The sequence below is a fragment of the Rhinopithecus bieti genome, unplaced genomic scaffold (genome assembly GCF_001698545.2).
Source record: "Rhinopithecus bieti isolate Rb0 unplaced genomic scaffold, ASM169854v2 scaffold_2439, whole genome shotgun sequence".
Taxonomy (NCBI): Eukaryota; Metazoa; Chordata; class Mammalia; order Primates; family Cercopithecidae; genus Rhinopithecus; species Rhinopithecus bieti.
In genome coordinates this window covers 2,753,759-2,772,528 of record NW_016804232.1, presented here as the reverse complement: position 1 = coordinate 2,772,528, position 18,770 = coordinate 2,753,759, and positions in this window count along the sequence as shown.

Here is an 18,770-nt window from a genome sequence, read left to right as displayed (position 1 = left end):
AATTCCCTTTATTTAATAAATCCTTTAAAATATTTTAAAAAAAAAAGTAGGGCTAGACTAAATTTGCACGTAGGGATATTAGAGGACTTCTGTGGATTGCTTCCAGAAGGTTAAAGATTAACAGTCATTCCAGGTTATTTCCTCAGTAATGTAGCATTGTCTAGTGTAGTTTAGTGTGGAGTGGTATGGTGTAGTATAGTATACTGTAGCATAGCATAGCACAGTGCAAAGTAGTGTGGTATAGAGTAGTACAGTGGTGTGGTGAGGTGCTGTAGTTTGTTGCTTTGTCGTATATAGAGAGTGATATGGTATAATGCAGTGTGAGGTATACAGGGTTGTACAGTGTAGTATAGTGTAGTTTAGCTTGCTGCAGTATCATTATATTAGTAGCGTAATGCAGTAAAGAAGGAGCCATTGAGCTGAAGTCAGGAAACCTGAATTTTCATCCTTTCCATGCCATTAGTAAGCTGCACGGCCTTGGATAAATCACTGAGTCCTTTTTTGGCTGCATTTTTCTGTAACATGTAAAATGAGGGGGTTGGAAAAGATGATCTAGAAGGTCAATCCTGAGACATCCCACAGCTTGGTCTTACTCATGAGATCTCTAACAATTTATACTTTCTGCCAAGATTTAGAGGTTCCTTATACAGACTTTCCCCCAGTTTAGAATGCCAGATAATGTTCCTGGAAGAAAGTAGAAAAGGGAAAAGGCCATAAATAGATTTTAGTACCAATTCAACATTATGAACTAAATTAAATGAAAGGTTAACGTATTGCAATCCAATCCTGGCCATAATTCTTTGTTAAATGAAGGGTATTCTTAGCCAAAAGACTGGGAGGTCTGGGTAGCTGCGCTCCAGCTCCAGAAAGCTTCCTATGTTATATTCTTTCTGCTGGCACAACTGCAGTACCTGGAGAGTAAGCAATCCATTTGGTCAAAATTGCTGGACCAGATAATCACACCAACCCAGGCCTCCATGATTACTGGTATCAAGAGTCAATGTTAAATAGTTTCTTTGTTCAAAGAAGTGTGAATTGCTGTTATATTTTCAAGTCCATAATAATGTATAAGGCATAAGAGTAAATTCTGCTAAGAGACTTGTTGAAAATATAGAATATAGAATATAGAAGTTTCTCGCCCTATTCCTCTTCATTTTCTACGGTCCTCCTCAAGGCAACTACTTTTGACTCAGCAATTACTTCAAGTATTTATACATCTTTATATTTCTTAAATAATATGATACTTCTGTCTTTTGATTCATCAACTTTAGACATCATCTGCTGATTTCCTGTATTGATAGATTAGGATTTGGCTCTCTAATACCACCATTTCCTCTGTGTATTCTCTCCCATACTCATAATAATACTGTATTTTGAGGTTGAGCCAATAGTCAGTGTTAGCATTATTATACATACGAAAATATTCTTTACAACAGAGCATTACGGTGTACTATGATTCTGCTTCCTTTTTCACTTTTGCTTTTCCCGAACTTAATACATGCCTTGTCTTTTTGTTGACTTAGTTTTCTTTATATGTATTGTTAATTATTTCAACATCTTTCCAAAGCTTGTCAGGTTAATTTTTCATGAGATAAATTACATCAGTAATCCTTCAATGACTTATTAGCCTAATTTTGTTTTGTTTTGAAACATCTCTAGGCTTTTTCATAGCTGTCATCCTAGGACTTCCCTTTGTCCATCATCCTTAGAATTCCCTTGCTTTTCTCCTTGTTTGGGTTCTCTAGCTCCTGCATGTCATGACTTCTTCTTTAATGACATACTTCTTTGTTTTGAAGAAGCAATTCCTTTAGCTATTCTGTCAGATTAAAAATATAGTATTAGAATAGAAATCATGGAGATAACAGCCCTCAACATGCCTGCCTTCTGAGTCATGATGTTCTAATATGGACTGATTTTCTTCAGCCCCTTGGGCACTATTGTCATTCTGGAATCTCCCTTCCTCATTGTTGTCTCTAGTTTGACTTGACTCTCTTGTTTTCTGCATTCCGTCTCTTCCTCTTTCTAGATTACTACCTCCTCTGCTGGAAAACATCTGTTAATGCCTTTTTGAAAAGGAGTAGAAAGAAGGCAAAGTATTTGAGACATTGCATGTTTGAAAATGTCTTCATTTTTACCCTTATAATTGATTAATAGCTTGGCTAGGTATAGAATTATAGCAGGGAGTTCTTTTTCCCTTCAAAGTTTTAAAGGCATTGTTCTATCTCTTTTTTTGTTTCTAGTATAATCCAGAAAAGTCAGATTCCATTCTGATTCTTAATCATCTCTATGGACTTTCTTTTTTCTCTCTGGAGGATTTTTGTTTCATTGTCTCCAGCATTCTGAAACTTTACAATGATGATCATTGGTGTGGATCTATTTTCATCAGGTATTGGACACCCTGTAAGACTTTGAATCTGGAAACTCACCTCATTTTGAAAAAAAAAAAAAAAAATCTTGAATGATGATCATCTTCAGTCTATTTGTGTACTATCTTTTTCTGGAGAGACAAGTTATTCAGATGTTGAGCCTTCTGGGTCTTGTCCTTTACTTTTTTAAACCTGGTTTCTTTTTTCATTTTCCTGGAATAGTTCCTTAACTTTATTTTCTAACCCACTGTTGAGTTCTCAATCTCTGCTATCTGTAAGATTTTATTTTATATCTTTTTTTTTATTGTTTGAGACAGACTCTCTGTCACTCAGGCTGCAGTGCAGTGGTGCAATCTTGGCTCACTGCAACCTCTGCCTCCTGGATTCAAGTGATTCTCCTGCCTCAGCCTCCCGAGTAGCTGGGATTACAGGCATGTGCCACCACACCTGGCTAATTTTTGTATTTTTAGTAAACACAGTGTTTCACCATGTTAGCCAGGCTGGTCTCAAACTCCTGACCTCAGGTGATCTACCTGCCTTGGCCTCCCCAAGTTCTGGGATTATAGGCATGAGTCACCATGCCCAGCCTGCTATCTAACATTTTAATTTCTAAGGGCTATTTGTTTTCTGTATATTCATATACATAGCCATGTGCTGCATAACAATATTTCAGTCAACAGGGGTCCGTAAGATTATAATGGAGCTGAAAAATTGCTATCTCCTTGTGATGTTATAATTATCATAAAGTCATAGCACAATGCATCACTCACATGTTTGGGGTGGTGTGTGCACACAAATCTACTACACTGCTAATCATAAAAAGTATAGCATTTATAATAATGTACAGTATATAATACTTGATAATGATAAAAAATAACTGCATTACTGTTTTATGCATTTACTATACTGTACTTCTCTTACTTTCCTTCATCTACCCAATTCCAGGCCCTTTCCTCTGGTTTCTTAATGTATACTCTATTGGTGACCCAAAGCAATGGCTTCAGTTCTCACCTTTACACCTGGACTCTCAGATTTACCTTTTCTTTTGATTTCTGGGATTTAATTTTCATCTCTTTACTTCCTTTCATTTATCATATCCAAAACTACATTTCTTTCCCTAAAGTAGCCAAGATTCTGTAATTGCCCACTCATATTAATCACTCTATCAACACTTAGGTTAGCTGGGTCAGAAATATTCGCATCCATTTTCATTCATTCTGCCCCTCACCATTTCTAAAGCAACCAATCACGACATCTTGCCATTTTAACTTCATAATGTCCTGCTTTTTGTCTCTTTATTTTAATAACTTCTGACCTGTTGATCACTGCTGCTTTTAAGATAGCCCCTGGCACTACTAGGAGGTCAAGTGTTTTGTTCTTTTCAGTAGCCAGATGCCAGCAAGTTACCATCTCTTCAAATTAAGCTAGGTCATCCTGCTCCCCTCTCCTTTCACAGTTTCTGAAGTTGGCTTCTATACTCAGTTCTAATTCTGATATCACACTAGTCAGTGCTGACCATCATTCATCCTGATACTATGTAAGTGACCTTTGTTTTGTCTTTGTGTTTTGCTAATGTCTCCTGTATTGTATTGCCAAACAAAATGTAGTTCTGTAAATGCAGTCTGTGCCCTCCTTGCTGCCTTGATGCATGCCAGGTCTCGCTTGCCTGAATATGTCAGGAGCTTGAAAGCGGCATCAAGAGACTTCCAGAATTTCCATGCTGCTTACCCATATATGAAAATCCAGGAGATTCCTTTCTTATCATCTTTCCATTGAATCATAGAGCAAGAGAAATACTGATGACATAAAAAGCCTAACAGAGAAGTATAGTCCTATCTCAAAAGAGTTCCAGAGGTATGTGGAGATCCTTCTTGGTAGGAAATTGCCAACTAAGGGAGCTCCTCAAGTCAAATAATAATCCTCAAGCCAAAAGGGTGTTGTTATGTTTAACCTCTTTTTCTAGTACCTGAAGCAGAAAATGACCTCTCAGTAGGGTCAGATGGGTCTCTCCCCAAGTGAAATAACCTCAACTATGAAACTCTACAACACATCAGGTGGGAAGGGAGTCACAGAACTTCATAAGATTTATTACCTACAAAGTTGGTACCCAGGATGAGCCCCACTCATCCTCCCTAGATGGAGAAACTATATGACACTCATACTGAGATTCTCCCCATTAGACTATGAGTTTCATTTCCAAGTATACATACAGCAAAACCCTGCGTGCACAGCAAATAGAGAAGTGGCTTTTGATATAACTTTTTTTTAAAATCTTATTTGAAATCTAAATATAGAAAATGGGTAAGATTAGAAATATTTTGCTTGGAGCTGGCTAGGGGCCTCTATGAAACTTCCTTGTACCCTGTGGAGAACACGAGTGTTCTGGGAAATATAGTTTGAAATAAATCATAGTAAATATTATGTATACCCACATTTCAGAGAGCATGTTACAAATGCTACTGTTCTCTAAAATTAACTTTGTTCCCTTTCTCCAGATATATTAGCGACAAACTTATGATGATTTGGGCTTAATGTCCCTAAGCTGGTTGCATTGCTGATGAATGGCACCATTCAAACCTCCCAAATCTAAGTTGATGGGTCTCCATTGATATCAACATAAATATCAAACCTCAGGGTCTATGCGATGAACAAGAAAATCTTGATTCCAGTTTTCTTTCAAATTAGTCCCGTGTGCTTACAACTGAATAAAGTTATTTTTAAAATAAGAATGTTACCAAAATGCCGGAGATTGGGTCCAGGTCTTCTTGCTCACCATGCAGAAAGCTAATCACTGAGACAAAGAGTATTACCAGGGCAGAAGACTTTATATTTGGGTAATATCAACTGGGAGAACAGGAGATAAGTCTCAAATCTGTCTCTCCAGCAAACTAACATTAGGGGTTTATATAGTGTGGAAGGTGGGGAAACAGGAATTAGGGAGGGGCAAGGAAGCAATCACGATGAATGAAGAGTTTGACATCTCATCCTCTGGATGTGGAGATCTAGTGGATTTCAGTCCTCAACAAGGAACTCAGATGCGACAAATGTAAGTTTCAAGTTTTAAGACAAGGAAGGCCCATTTCTATGATTATTTGAAAACCTGAGAACAGAGCATCTCATTATTTGTGGAGATTGAGATTTGCTTTACTCCCCAGTGATAAAACAGAAAACACCTTGTTTCAGCACAGAATACTTTTTTACCAAAGAAATATTCAAGCTTTCAATGTCCTTAGAATTTATGTAAGGCAATAAGACACTAGTGTACTTATTTTCCAGTTTTAGACTCATAGAAATGTACTTGTAACTTGCTTTTTAAGTAAGGAAGAAAATTCTGCATCTTATTCCAGAAATTGTGTTTTGTCCCCTTCTGCAATCCTACCATGCCATGCCAATATATGAAATCTCTTTGAAAACTATAGAAGCATAGGAATTTTATCTTTAGAAAGTTGCCTACAGCTTCTAAAAGCACAGTAGTGTAGCTTATCAATTCAATTAAATTACCCCTGTTGTATCTGTGAATTCTGGATATGACTCAACAAGTTATTCTATAGACTTGAATAATCGACCAAACGAAATGTAATTTCAAAGCCCTTTTCAATTCAGTTGCCACGAAGATTTATATTTCAAATCTTAGAGTGAATAATCCCATGAAGACAATTAGCAGTTTCTTTAAATTAAATTCTACTTTAATGTCAACAAGTCAGCAGCCTTTTCTTACTAATGTAGCTCATTCTAGAATAAAATACAAACATCCTTCGTAAAAAAAAAAGATGCTAAAACTAAAACTTCGACTTAAGTGCCAAAACACAATTTTAAATTTCAAAATGAAGGGCTGCATCAAAATGCAGAATTCACAGAGAAAATGGTGAAGAACCAACCCCACAAAGCCTTCTTCAAATCAAGGCCATAAATGGAAGATCGGAGTATGCAGGGAAGGAGTTGTGAGGTTTCAAGAGAATTTCTATTCTCTGCTATGTGGGTGAGTCACTTTCAACTTAAGGGGATCTGTTGGGGGGTGCGTCTGGGAGTGGGAGTGGGCTGTTGCTAGCTACTCTGCCTCAAGCATAGAGCAGATGGAGCGCTTGAAGCATGTTCCTGGAAATGTGGGCCCATCTTGAATTGGAGGCTTATTCTTGCCCGAGAAGGTTTAAAGTGGTCTGTGTCAGGGCAGAGAGAATAGATGATTGTATTTGGAAAGCAATTAATCTCTAATTCATGGTAGGACAAGGAGTATGTGAGTTTTTCCCATGATTCACAAAGAAAAGAAGGTCTAGCGCTATTTAGGTCTAACTCGAGAGGATACTTGGAAGGAAGGGGATTCTCAGAAGCCACTGGGCATGGCAAGGATCATCTGAGAGCCAGCATCGGGGTGTGGAGGAGCCAGAGTGCTGCAGCAGCAGTCACTGGCCAAATAAAAACGTGAAGAGCAGAGAGAAAGAGCTAAACACACCCCTTCACAGATGGTGAGTGGCTGCTCAGTATAGGCCCTAACAGGAGGAAGGGCTGAGGGAGTATAACCCTAGAATAAAGATTGAAGTGATGTTATCTTAATCTGAATGTGCTGATTTCACGATGCACTGGTTTGTAATTTCAAGTGATTTTAGGGCTGTTTGTGGCCTAAGTTTGATTGAAAAGGTCCTGGAGGTGGGAAAACAATCCCTTATCCCTGCACACACTTTAAAGGAATAAGAAGAGACAAAGCAAGCTTGCATTTTGGTTTCATTTTGGCTGCGTTTTAGTCGTGGCTTTTCACATTCTGAATTATATTTAGATTGTTGAACTGAATTCAATGAGTACACAATCCTTACTATGAGGACAATTAGTACAATTTAATAAAAAGAGTGTGTGGTTTGGGATCAGAAAACCTGGATTTAGATGCCAGATCTTTGCTTAACTCATAGTATTACCCTGAGGAACTTAACCTCTCTGAGCCCCAGTATCTTTGTCTATTGATTGAGAAACACAAGTTGAGATTCTTTTGAATATTAAATGAGATAATGAACAGAACAGAAACTCTGGTAACTGGCACTTGGAAAGTATAATAAATGGTTATTCTGTGGGGCACAATCATATAGATGCATTTTTTTTTAAGTGAGCTTAAAAAAAGGAATGCTAGTGTGTGTATTAGGAGATCATTTCTTTATAATTACGAACAAGTTCTCTCTTGTCTTTGGAGGAATCACTTTTAAAATACATTAATTAGGCAGTCTGTGGACTCCTTTCCACAGTCATATAAGGACACCCATACACAGAATAACAGTAATCATCAGTCATGCTAATGCTGGTTAGCCACAATGACACACACCTCTAAAGTACATATTCAAAAAGGAACGTTAGAAAATGTTTTTAAACACATGTCTCGTAATAATGACTACATCTTGAGTAGTGACTAAAATAGACTGACCTTGTGCTTTTTTAGTGTCCAAAAAATGTATATTCAGCACAGCCAAAACCTCAAATGGCTTCTTCCACACGGTTGAAAAACTTCGCCAGGGAAAAGCCACTCGTATTTTGCCGGAGGGTGAACCTACAGATTCTGCTGATTTTCTCCAACACGAAAGATTCTAAACTGTTACCGCATGGACATTAACACGACTAAGGCAGTCTCTCCAGTCTTGAAGGAACTTAGCCATGTAATTGAGCAACAATAGCGTGGATGAACACAGGAACAAAGAAAACGTTTTACCTGCCAAACTCCCAGGTGGAGTGGGGTGATAGGGAGGAAGGTAAAAAGTGCCACAGAAGTTCTAAAAGGGTCAGGCCATCATTATCCAAACCAACCACCCCTGCCCTCCACTCAGGCTTTATAATTATATGGTCCTTTGCCCCCCTCCTTGCCTAGAAATTTCCAGAAGACCACAGGAATGATCCACTGTGGATGATGTCATTTATCTTGCTCACTCCACTTACAGGCCACCCTGATCCAACCCCATCAGGAGGATGCTGTACTTTCCATGACCCAACCAAATACCTCACAGACCCCCTTCATCATCCCTCGCTTTCCCTACACACTTTTTATCATAGTGTGACAAGAAACGCTAACCACAATTTATATGTAGCCTCATTAATCCGTTATAAGGGCGTGCGGTCATTTCCTTCCACTTAGATTCATTCAGACTCTTTCTGGTTCCCACTCTTTTCTTTACACTATTCACTCTCAATCTGTGCCAGAGACTTGGGAATTTATTTTTCCCAGTCCCACAGAACTCTCTCCCTCCTCATGCTGCTAGGCTTTATATAGTTCATTTTACTGGAACTTTGACCCTCTCTTCATTATTTGATATTTCTTTACATGGAATTTCATCAGCCAGTTATCAGGATATATTTCCATTTCTCTTTTCACATCATCCTGAATTTTATCACTGATCTTCTCCTCTGTAGGGATCTAATTCTTTACTTTCATCACCTTACTACAAATAATCTTTATTGGGCAAAAATATTCAGAGAAAAAAAACCATTTTAAAATGTCCTTATTCCTTCTAGCAATCACCTTTCTCTCTATATTTAGAACAAGTCGACAGAAAATTAACCTTCTCCAAAGGCAACAGCATGCCCTATATATTCGTTTGCAAATGCAAAGATCCCTCCTTAAATGTACCTACTAACTCCAGGCATCATTCTTCCAGAGAACAAAATTCAAAAGAGTGTCTATGTAGGATGCCATTTTTAGAAGGTTCATCAAAATCCGTATGTCTCCTTCCCTTGCATATTTTATTATGACCATTTTTTCAGTAATTTATTCATGCTTCACAGGTGGCCCTAATTTGCATCAAAGTAACATCTCTTTTTTTGATTCAGTAAAGTTCTGACACTTTCTGTCTTCATCCTTCTCTAACCTCTTAGCAGCATTGCACACAGTGGAACCCTGGTCCTGGCTTCTTCAGCACCACACTTAACCTAGTTGCCCTCCCACCTCCCCACAACTTTGTTTATCTCTTGCGGGTCCCTTCCTCTCTACCTGATTTGAGTGATGGAGTCCTTAGGGCTTGGGCCTGGCCCCTGTTATCTATCCACATTTTCTCCCTTGATGGTTTCATCTTATCTCATAACTTTAAGTACCATCTATATGCTGATGTCTCTCACATTGATATCTGAATGTGTATGTTTAATTATTTGTCTTCTTCACTTGTATGACTAATAAGTATTTCAAACTTCATATGTGTAAATAGACCTCTTTATGTCCCTCTGTCCTCTCCCCAGCCCGCTTCAGGATGAATTTTTAATCTTTTATTAAATGTACTATCGAACCCCCAGTAGGTCTAGCCAAAATTTGAGGAGACTTCACTGGTTCTTCTGTTTTCTCTGCTCCTACATTCAATCCATCAGGACATCACATAAGTTCTACCTTCAAAACATATCACAAAACTATCCAAATTTTCTCTACTTCCATTGCCACCCGAGTACAAACCCCTATAATTTCTCACCTATATTTCTGCAATAGCCTCTTAATTCACCCTTTGACTTCTCTTCTTACCTTCAAAGATTCATTCTCCACAAAGCAACTGAGCAACAATTTTTTTAATTGAAATTGATCACATCATCACTCTATTGTGATACTTCCATAGCTGTTCATTATCCTCAGAATGAAATCTAAATTCTCTATCATGACTCAGAAGGGCCAACCTGGATTTGGCTTTCTGCTCTCATTTTCTACCACTGTCCCTCACAGTCATTTCAAGCTATTGCCTTTTTTTCCATTCTTGAAACACAACGAGCTTTTTAATACTTCAGGGCCTTTAGACTTCTGATCCCGCCTTGCCTGAAAAACTCTTTCCATAGTTCTTCCTATGAATGGGTTATTTTCATATTTCAGGTCTTAACAAAAATATTACCTCCTCAGAGAATGTTCTATGATTGCCCTCTTAGCACTTATTAAATTTGTAATTCATTTATTTATTTTAGTGTCTACCTCACGAACTAGAATCTAAACACCTCAGCTGTCTAGTTTACTCCTGTGTCCACAGCATCAGATGTTCTACCTGGCACATAGACAGGTAACCAATAAATATTTGTTGCAAGAATATATAAATACCTAAATGAATGAATGAATCAATACATGTATTTCTATTTCACTCTTTAGAATATATTAAATACCACAAAGTTTTAGAAGATCTATATATTAGTCTTGTAAATTTTTACACTGATAATTTAAAATCATTATCATATCATTTTCCTTATATGAACTATTCTTTGAGATCATAAAATAATTTTACTTTAAAAGTAAAGTGAGTCTATCTGTCCAAGATAGAGTAACATTTTTTCCCACCAGAAACATACTAAAAAAAAAAAAAAAAAAAAAAAGCTAGCTGTATAGACAATTATTTTTATATATTAGATATATAACATCACAGGACAATGGTCCCTAATAGAAAGGATACAAATGACATATATGATTGCCATAGCTTGCTACTTGTAGAGGGTTTCCAGGCCATAGCTCAAGAAGAGGGGACCCAGGAGGTAACTAGACATATATTTATGTCTGTATATAATATTACATATAAGTATATAAAAAAAACTGTAAGATATTAAACTATAGGTAAATAATAATAGTGATAATTAAATCAATATACACAACTAAACAAGTTTAAGTAACAGCATAGCAAAACATGCCACAAAACATATTCCATGACCCTAAAGAAGACCAGAGTCTTCTTTGCACACATTCATACTTTTTGCATTTGTGTCTACATTTTTGGTCTTATCCTTCACTAGTTAGAAGTTGTTTGTTTAACAGTGTTAAATACCTGGTTTTATATGCACAACTGATAGACATTTCTGCTAATTTTATAGAATTACAGGGCCTTAGTCAGGGTCCTTGTAGGAAACAAGAATTAACTGTGGGGATCTCAATGAGGAGGATTTTTAGATGTGAGGAGGGTATGGAATGTTGAGGTCCCCATGACCATCATCAAAGGGAAGCCAGTAGCATTCCTAAGATGATGGGGCAAATGGAAGAAATACTGAGAGCTGGAGCTCTGGACTTGGGGCCACTCATTCGAAGCCACAGACCCCTATAGAATTGAGGCATCAAAGCAGAGAGAAAGTCGGGAAGGGCTAGGCCACACTGATTCTCCTTTCATCTTCCGTTTCCCAGCTGGAATTTTCCATTGGCCAAACCCAGCAAGAGGCTAAAGGAGTGATGAAGAGCACAGTGGGATCCCCAGGAATAAGGAAGGGCAGAGAAGAGTGAAAAATTAATCTTTAAAGGAGCAGAGGGAATAAATGGGGAATAATCAGCATTACTAGTCTGGAAGCCTAATTTATAAACTAATTAGTTTAATTTCTAGATCTTATAATTATTGCAATCAAATTTGTTTTTGCCATTGGAGTTTAAAGCCAACGTCTGCCCTTTCTGAGATTTAATTTTTTTTACATTTTTTCTTTTTTAAAAACATTGACAAATAACATTGTATGTTTTTATCATATACAATATGATGTTTTGAAGTACATATACATTGTGGAATGGTTAAATCTAGCTAATTAACATATGAATTACCTCACATAGACATCATTTGTAGGTAGTGAGAGCACTTAACATTCACTCTCTACATTTTTCAAGAGTATATAATCCTTAAGTATCATCAACTTGTTGTACGGAGATCCTTGATCTCTGGAAATGTATTTCCCCTATCCAACCATAATTATGTACCCTTTGACTAGCATCTCCTCATTCCCTCCTCCCTCCTCACCTGAGTTTTAGTTTCAAAAATTATGTGTGAGGCTTCCGGTTTCTAGTCCAGCATGTGAAGAGCTTAGAAGTTGACATTTTATTCTAACTGCAAGTAACAGCTGAACAAACTGGACAATCAACAGTTCTTAGATACATCAGAGAAGTGAGGTCACAGTGCAAAAGTGCTGCCTCCAAAATTGTATAGACAGACAGAGGGTAGATACTAAGAATCACAACTTACCAGGGAATAAACCTATGAGCAGAAACTTCCATAAGAACCAGTGCTGGGCAGGAAAACCTGAACTAAAGATAACTGATTACTTGCTGGAGGCTCAGTGGAGAAAAATCTGAGCAATAAAAACACCAGGGCTACAAGTCATGGGAGACCCCCACACTTCTGTAAGTTTTACCTCCAGGAGCTCTACCAGGTTTGCACAGTGAAGAGCAGAGAAAAATCCCCTTGGCCATTAGGCATGGGGAGGGGATAAGTAATCATTTTAAAAGGTGCCAGAGCATTTTGTTCTTCTTGGCAAGGCCTGCCATCAAGACAAACCACATGATCAGAGTCGAACCTATTGGGGATATAGAGCCCAACTGACCTTGGGGAGGGAAATACCTTAGTCCAACTCCCTCTAACCTTCCACAATGGGAAAGGGAAATACCCAAATCCAGCCCACTCTAGCTTTTCTGTCCCAACTGCGGGGTGGGAAGGGAAAACTCAGAATGACTTGTGAAGTTCTTAGACTGGGTCACAAACTCACTAAAAGACTGAGACATAATCATAGAACTATAGAGTGCTTCTTCTTCCCCTACAACTTACCACTACATTGCAAAAAGGCCTACTTATCACAGCTTCTTTTACGCAGTTTCTTTTAGCACATTATGCCTGGGTATCAAGAAAAAATTACAAGGCACACTGAAAGAAAGAAACACAATTTAAAGAGACTGAGCAAACATCAGAAACAGACTGATCTGGCAGGAATGTTAGAATAATCAGAAAGAAAATCTTAAAAACTATGATTAAGATGCTAAGGAATATAATGAAAAAAGTAGACAACATGCAAAAATAGGTAGATAACGCAATCAGAGTAATGGAAATTCTAAGAAAGAATAAAAAAGAAATGCTAGAGATCAAAAACAATAATAGAAATGAAGACTGCCTTTGATGAGTTCATTAGTAGATTGGACATAGCTAAGGAAAAATATCCCTGAGCTTGAGGCTATGTCAATAGAAACTTCCAAATGAAAAATTAGAGAGAAAAAAAGACTTTAAAAATAAAACGGATTATCCAAGATCTGTGAGACAGCTACAACTATGGGATAAAAGATGTAACATGAATGTAATGTGAATATTAGTAGGAGAGAAAGACACAAAAAATATATGAAGCAATAATGACTGTGAATTTACCCCAAATTAATGTCAGACACAAAATCACACATCTAAGAAGCTGAGAGAACGTCACGCAGGATAAATGCCTAAAAATGACATGTACACATAACATAACTAAACCACAATAAGTTAAAGATTAAAAAAATACCAAAAAAAGCGAGAGGAAAAAAACACTTTACATATAGAGGAGCAAAGATAAGAACTACATATAACTTCTCCTCAAAACCATGCAAGCAAAAGTGAGTGGAAAAAACTATTTAAAGTTTGAGAAGAAAAAGAAATCCTATAATTTTGCAGCCTGCAAAATTATTCTTCAAAAGTGAAGGAGAAGTAAAGACTTTCCTGAACAAAAATTGAGGGAATTTGTTGCCAGCAGACTGCTAGGCAAGAAATGTTACAAGAAATTTTTCAGAAAGAAAAATAACAGAAATATCAGATAGTCACATCTACATAAAGAAATGGAGAGCGTTAAAGAAGAGACAGGTGAAAGCCAGAAAAAAAATATTTTATTTGTTTTATCTTGGATTGATCTAACAGATAACAGTTTGCCCAAAATGATAACAGCAACAAAGTATTCAATTGTGCATGTTTATGAATATACATATGCTTATGTATAATTATGTATAAGCAAAATAAAGGACAGCAGTGTGTCAAGGGATAGAAGGAAAGAATTAGGAATTTTTTTTACTGTAAGGTACTTGCACTACCTGTGGAACTGTATAGAGTTATTTGAAAGTGGACTCGGATTTGTTGTAAATGTGTTTTGCAAATTCTAGGGAAATAGGTTTAAAAGAGTGAAAAAAGGAGTATAATCAATATGCTAAGAAAGGAGAGAAAATGTAATCATAGAAATCATATAAAATGTAAATCATATAAAATGCTTCATTAAAACAGCAAAAAGAAGAAAAGAGTCAAAGACAACAATAGAAAGAACAAGCACAAGAAGTAGAAAACAGTAACATATTAATTCAAGTATATCAATGATCACTTTAAATGCCAATGGCCTAAATATACAAATTGAAAGACAAAGATTATCACAGTGTGTTAAAAAATAAGACCTAAGTACAGGTTATCTACAAGAAACTCACTTTAAATATAAAAATACATACAATTTAAAATTAAAGGAATGGAGAAAGGTACTACTTATCAGCAGAAAGTGTAAGTAACTATATTAATTTCAGGCTGAGCAGTTATCAGGGATAAAAGAGTGGCATTGCATAGTAATAAAGCAGCTAGTTTTCTGAGGAGACCTAAATCCTTGATGTGCACGTGTCTAACAACAGAGCTTCAAAACACGTGAGACAAAACTTGATAGAACTTCAAGAAGAAACAGATTAGTCCACTATTGTAATCTAAAGTCTCAACATGCCTCTATTATAATCTAAAGTCTTAACACCAAGCCATGAGGGATCCACTGCCATGATCCAAACACCTCCCATCAGGCCCCACCTCCAACACTGGAGATTACAATTCAATTTTAGATTTGGGCAAGACATCCAAACCATATTAAAATGGACAATTCCTTAAAAGACCGATCTGCCGAAACTAACATAAAAAAATAGACAATATGAATAGATCTATGCCTATTAAAAAAATTGAATTAAGAATTAATTACCTTCTAAAATAGAAAACAGCAGGCCAAGATGGGTTCACTGGTGAATTCTACCAAACATTTAATGAAGAAATTAGACCAAATCTCTACAATCTCTTCCAGAAGATAGATACAGGGGGACTATTTCCTCATTGTATGAGGCCTATACTGCCCTACAACCAAAGCCAGAAAAAGATATTGCAAGAAAAGACACCTACAGACCAATATCTCTCATAAACATATAAGCAAAAATTCTTAGCAAAATATTAGCAAATCAAATGCAGCCATACATAAAAAGAATTATACCATAAAACTTAGTGGAATTTATCCTATGCATAAAAGCCTGGTTCAACATTTGAAAATTAATTAATGCAATTCATCACATCAACAGGCTAAAGAAAAACCCCATGATCATATCAATAGATACAGAAACAGCATTTGACAAAATCTAATACCCATTCATAAGAGAAACTCTTGGCAAAGTAGAAATAAAGGGAATGCCCTACTTGATGGTGAGAAACTGGAAGATTTCCTTCTAATATCAAGAACAAGGCAAGCATGCTCTGTCTCACCCCTTTTCAAATTTGCACTGGAAGTCATAGCTAATGCAATAAAACAGGAAAAGGGAATAAAAAAAAGAAAAGACGATAAAAGGGCATACAGATTGGGAAGGAAGAAATAAAACTGTTCTCAGACGACATGTTTGTTTACGTGAAAATTCAAAAGAATGGATAAAAAGCTCCTAGGACTAGTCACCAATTGTAGTAAGGTTTTAGGGTGCAAGGTTAACATAGAAAAGTCAATTACTTTTCTATATACAAGCAAAGAACTACTGGAATTTGAAGTAAAAAACATCATTTCCATTAGCACTCCCAAAATCAAAGTACTTAGGTGTAAATCTAACAAAATATGTACTTGATCTATATAAGGAAAACTATAAAACTCTTCTGAAAGAAGCTAACTAAATTTTAAAAAGATATGGAATATATTCATGGATAGGAAATTTCAATATTGTCAAAATATCAGTTCTTGACTGGGTGCGGTGGCTCACACCTGTAATCCCAATACTTTGGGAGGCCGAGGCAGGCAGATCACTTGAAGTCAGGAATTCAAGACCAGCCTGGCCAACATGGTGAAACCCCATCTCTACTAAAATACAAAAATTAGCCAGTCATTGCGGCATGTGCCTGTAATCCCAGCTACTTGGGAGGCTGAGGAATGAGAATCACTTGAACCTGGGAAGCAGAGGTTACAGTGAGCCGAGATTGTGCCACTGTGCTCCAGTCTGGGCTACAGAGTGAAACTGTCTCAAAAAAAAGAAAAGAAATCAGTTCTTGTCAACTTGATCTGTAGATTCAATGCAACCCTAATCAAAATCTCAAGTTATTTTTGTAGATGTAGACAAATTTATTCTAAAATTTATTATGGAAAGGCCAAAACCCACAATTAGCAACATGATATTAATGAAAAAAAGTTATAGGACAGGTATTACCTGATTTCAAGACTTACTATAAAGCTATAGTAATTGAAAGAGTGTAGTATGGGCAAATAATAGAAAAAAATTAATCAATGGAATAGAATAGGGACTCCAAAAATAGACTAACATAAATACAGTCAACTAATCTTTGACAAAGGAGCAAAGGCAATGCAATGGGAAAATAATATCATTTTCATCAAATTGTTCTGAACAGCTAAACATCCACATGTAAAAAACAAATGAATCTAGACACAGACTTTAAACCTTTCACAAAATTAACTCAAAATGTATCATAGACCTAAATGTAAAATGCAAAAATGTAAAACTTTTGGAAGATAACATAGGAGAAAATGTATATGACCTCACCAGAGGCATGATCACCAAAATTCCCACAAAATTTATAAGCTAGACTTCATTATAATTAAAAACCTACTTTGCGAAATACACTGTCAAGAGAATGAGAAGGTAAGCCACAGACTGGAAGAAAATATTTGCAAAATACATATCTAGTAAATCAATTAATAAATCTGTTAATCAAAATATATGAAGAAGTCTTAAAACTCAACAATATAAAAATAAACAACCCAATTAAAGTGGGTAAAATATCTGAACAGACATCTCACCGAAGCAGATATACAAATGGCAAATAAGCATGTGAAAAACAACATATGTGAATAGAGAACTGCAAATTTAATAAAGATACCACTACACACCCATTAGATGGCCAAAATGCAAAACTCTGATAACATCAAAAGCTGGCAAGGCTGTAGAGCAACAGGAAATCTCACACTGGTGGGAATGCACAATGTTACAGCCACTTTGGAATAAAGTTGGGCAAATTTCCCACAATATTAAATATACTCTTACCATAAGATTCAGCAATTGCTGTCCTTGGTATTTATTCAAATAAGTTGTAAACTTACGTCCATGCCAAAAACCTACACACATACATGCACTGCAGCTTTATTCATAATTGCCAAAACTTAGAAGCAACCAAGATGTCCTTCACAGGTGAACACATAGACAAACTGTAATAATTCTAGACACCAGAATATTATTCAGCACTAAAAATAACTGAACTATCAATCCAGGAAAATACATAGAGGAACCTTAAATTCATATTGCTAAATGGAAGAACCCAATCTGAAAAGACTACACATGCTTTGTAATTCCAACTATGTGACATTCTGAAAAAGGGAAACAATGAGTGCTGTAAAAGGATCAGCAATTGCCATGGATTAAAGAGGAGGAAGTGATGACTAGGAAGAGCACAGAGGACACTTAGTGCAGTAGAACTGCTTTATAGGACACTATAATGGTGGATACATGTCATTATACATATGTTAAAAGCCGTAAGACTGTACAACCCCAAGAGTCAACCCTAATGTAAAGTATGGACTTTGGATGATAATGATGCGTTGACATGGTTCATAGATTGTCACAAGTGTACCACTCTGGATTGGGAATTTGTTAGTGGGGGATAGTGGGGAAGGCTATGTCTATGTGAAGACAGGAGGTATATAGGAAATCTGCTCAATTTTTCTGCACACTTAAAACTTCTAAAAAATAAAATTTATTGTAACAAAATAGTTATGTATTATTGAACCTGTCAGGATAAATGGGACTTACTTCTTGCAGCCTGCGCAGTGCCCATGTGCCCTGTTGTGAGGTTTGGAATGTAGCTCACTGGAGAAAGGAGACATGGAAAAAACAATAACTAATAGCAGTGATCAGGTTGTGATTGGACCTTGTACAACTGTAAATGACATAGAGAGGCAAATGGTATGATTTATTGAAGTCAGTGGTCTGATTCATAAACCCTTAATTAAAATAAGAGTTATAGTCAATTGTTTTAGAATACAACTTATAAATAGCGTTTTCCAGTTAGTAAGTAGTATGATGCAAACTGTCGTTGGTAATAGCAATAATAATAATCCTGACATCTCTCTAGAAATGACTATTGGGAATCTCAATAGTTTGGTCTCTCATTTTAAAAAGCCTTCAAATATGTTACAACATTATATATATTTCAGTGTATATTACGAAGCAAACTTTCTGAGGAAAGGAAAACATTTAATTCATTTAAACACAATTTACTTTTAAAACAACTCTGTAGTAACTATTATCATTCAACTGAATCCAACCATTAATCAAGTCAAAGAAAGGAAAAAGTCTATGAAGAGACATTGTCATGTCAATTCTTCCAGATTATAAGTTTAAAATATTAATTCATCAATTTTTTCACAAGAAAATCCAAATTCTTGACAAATCTTTGA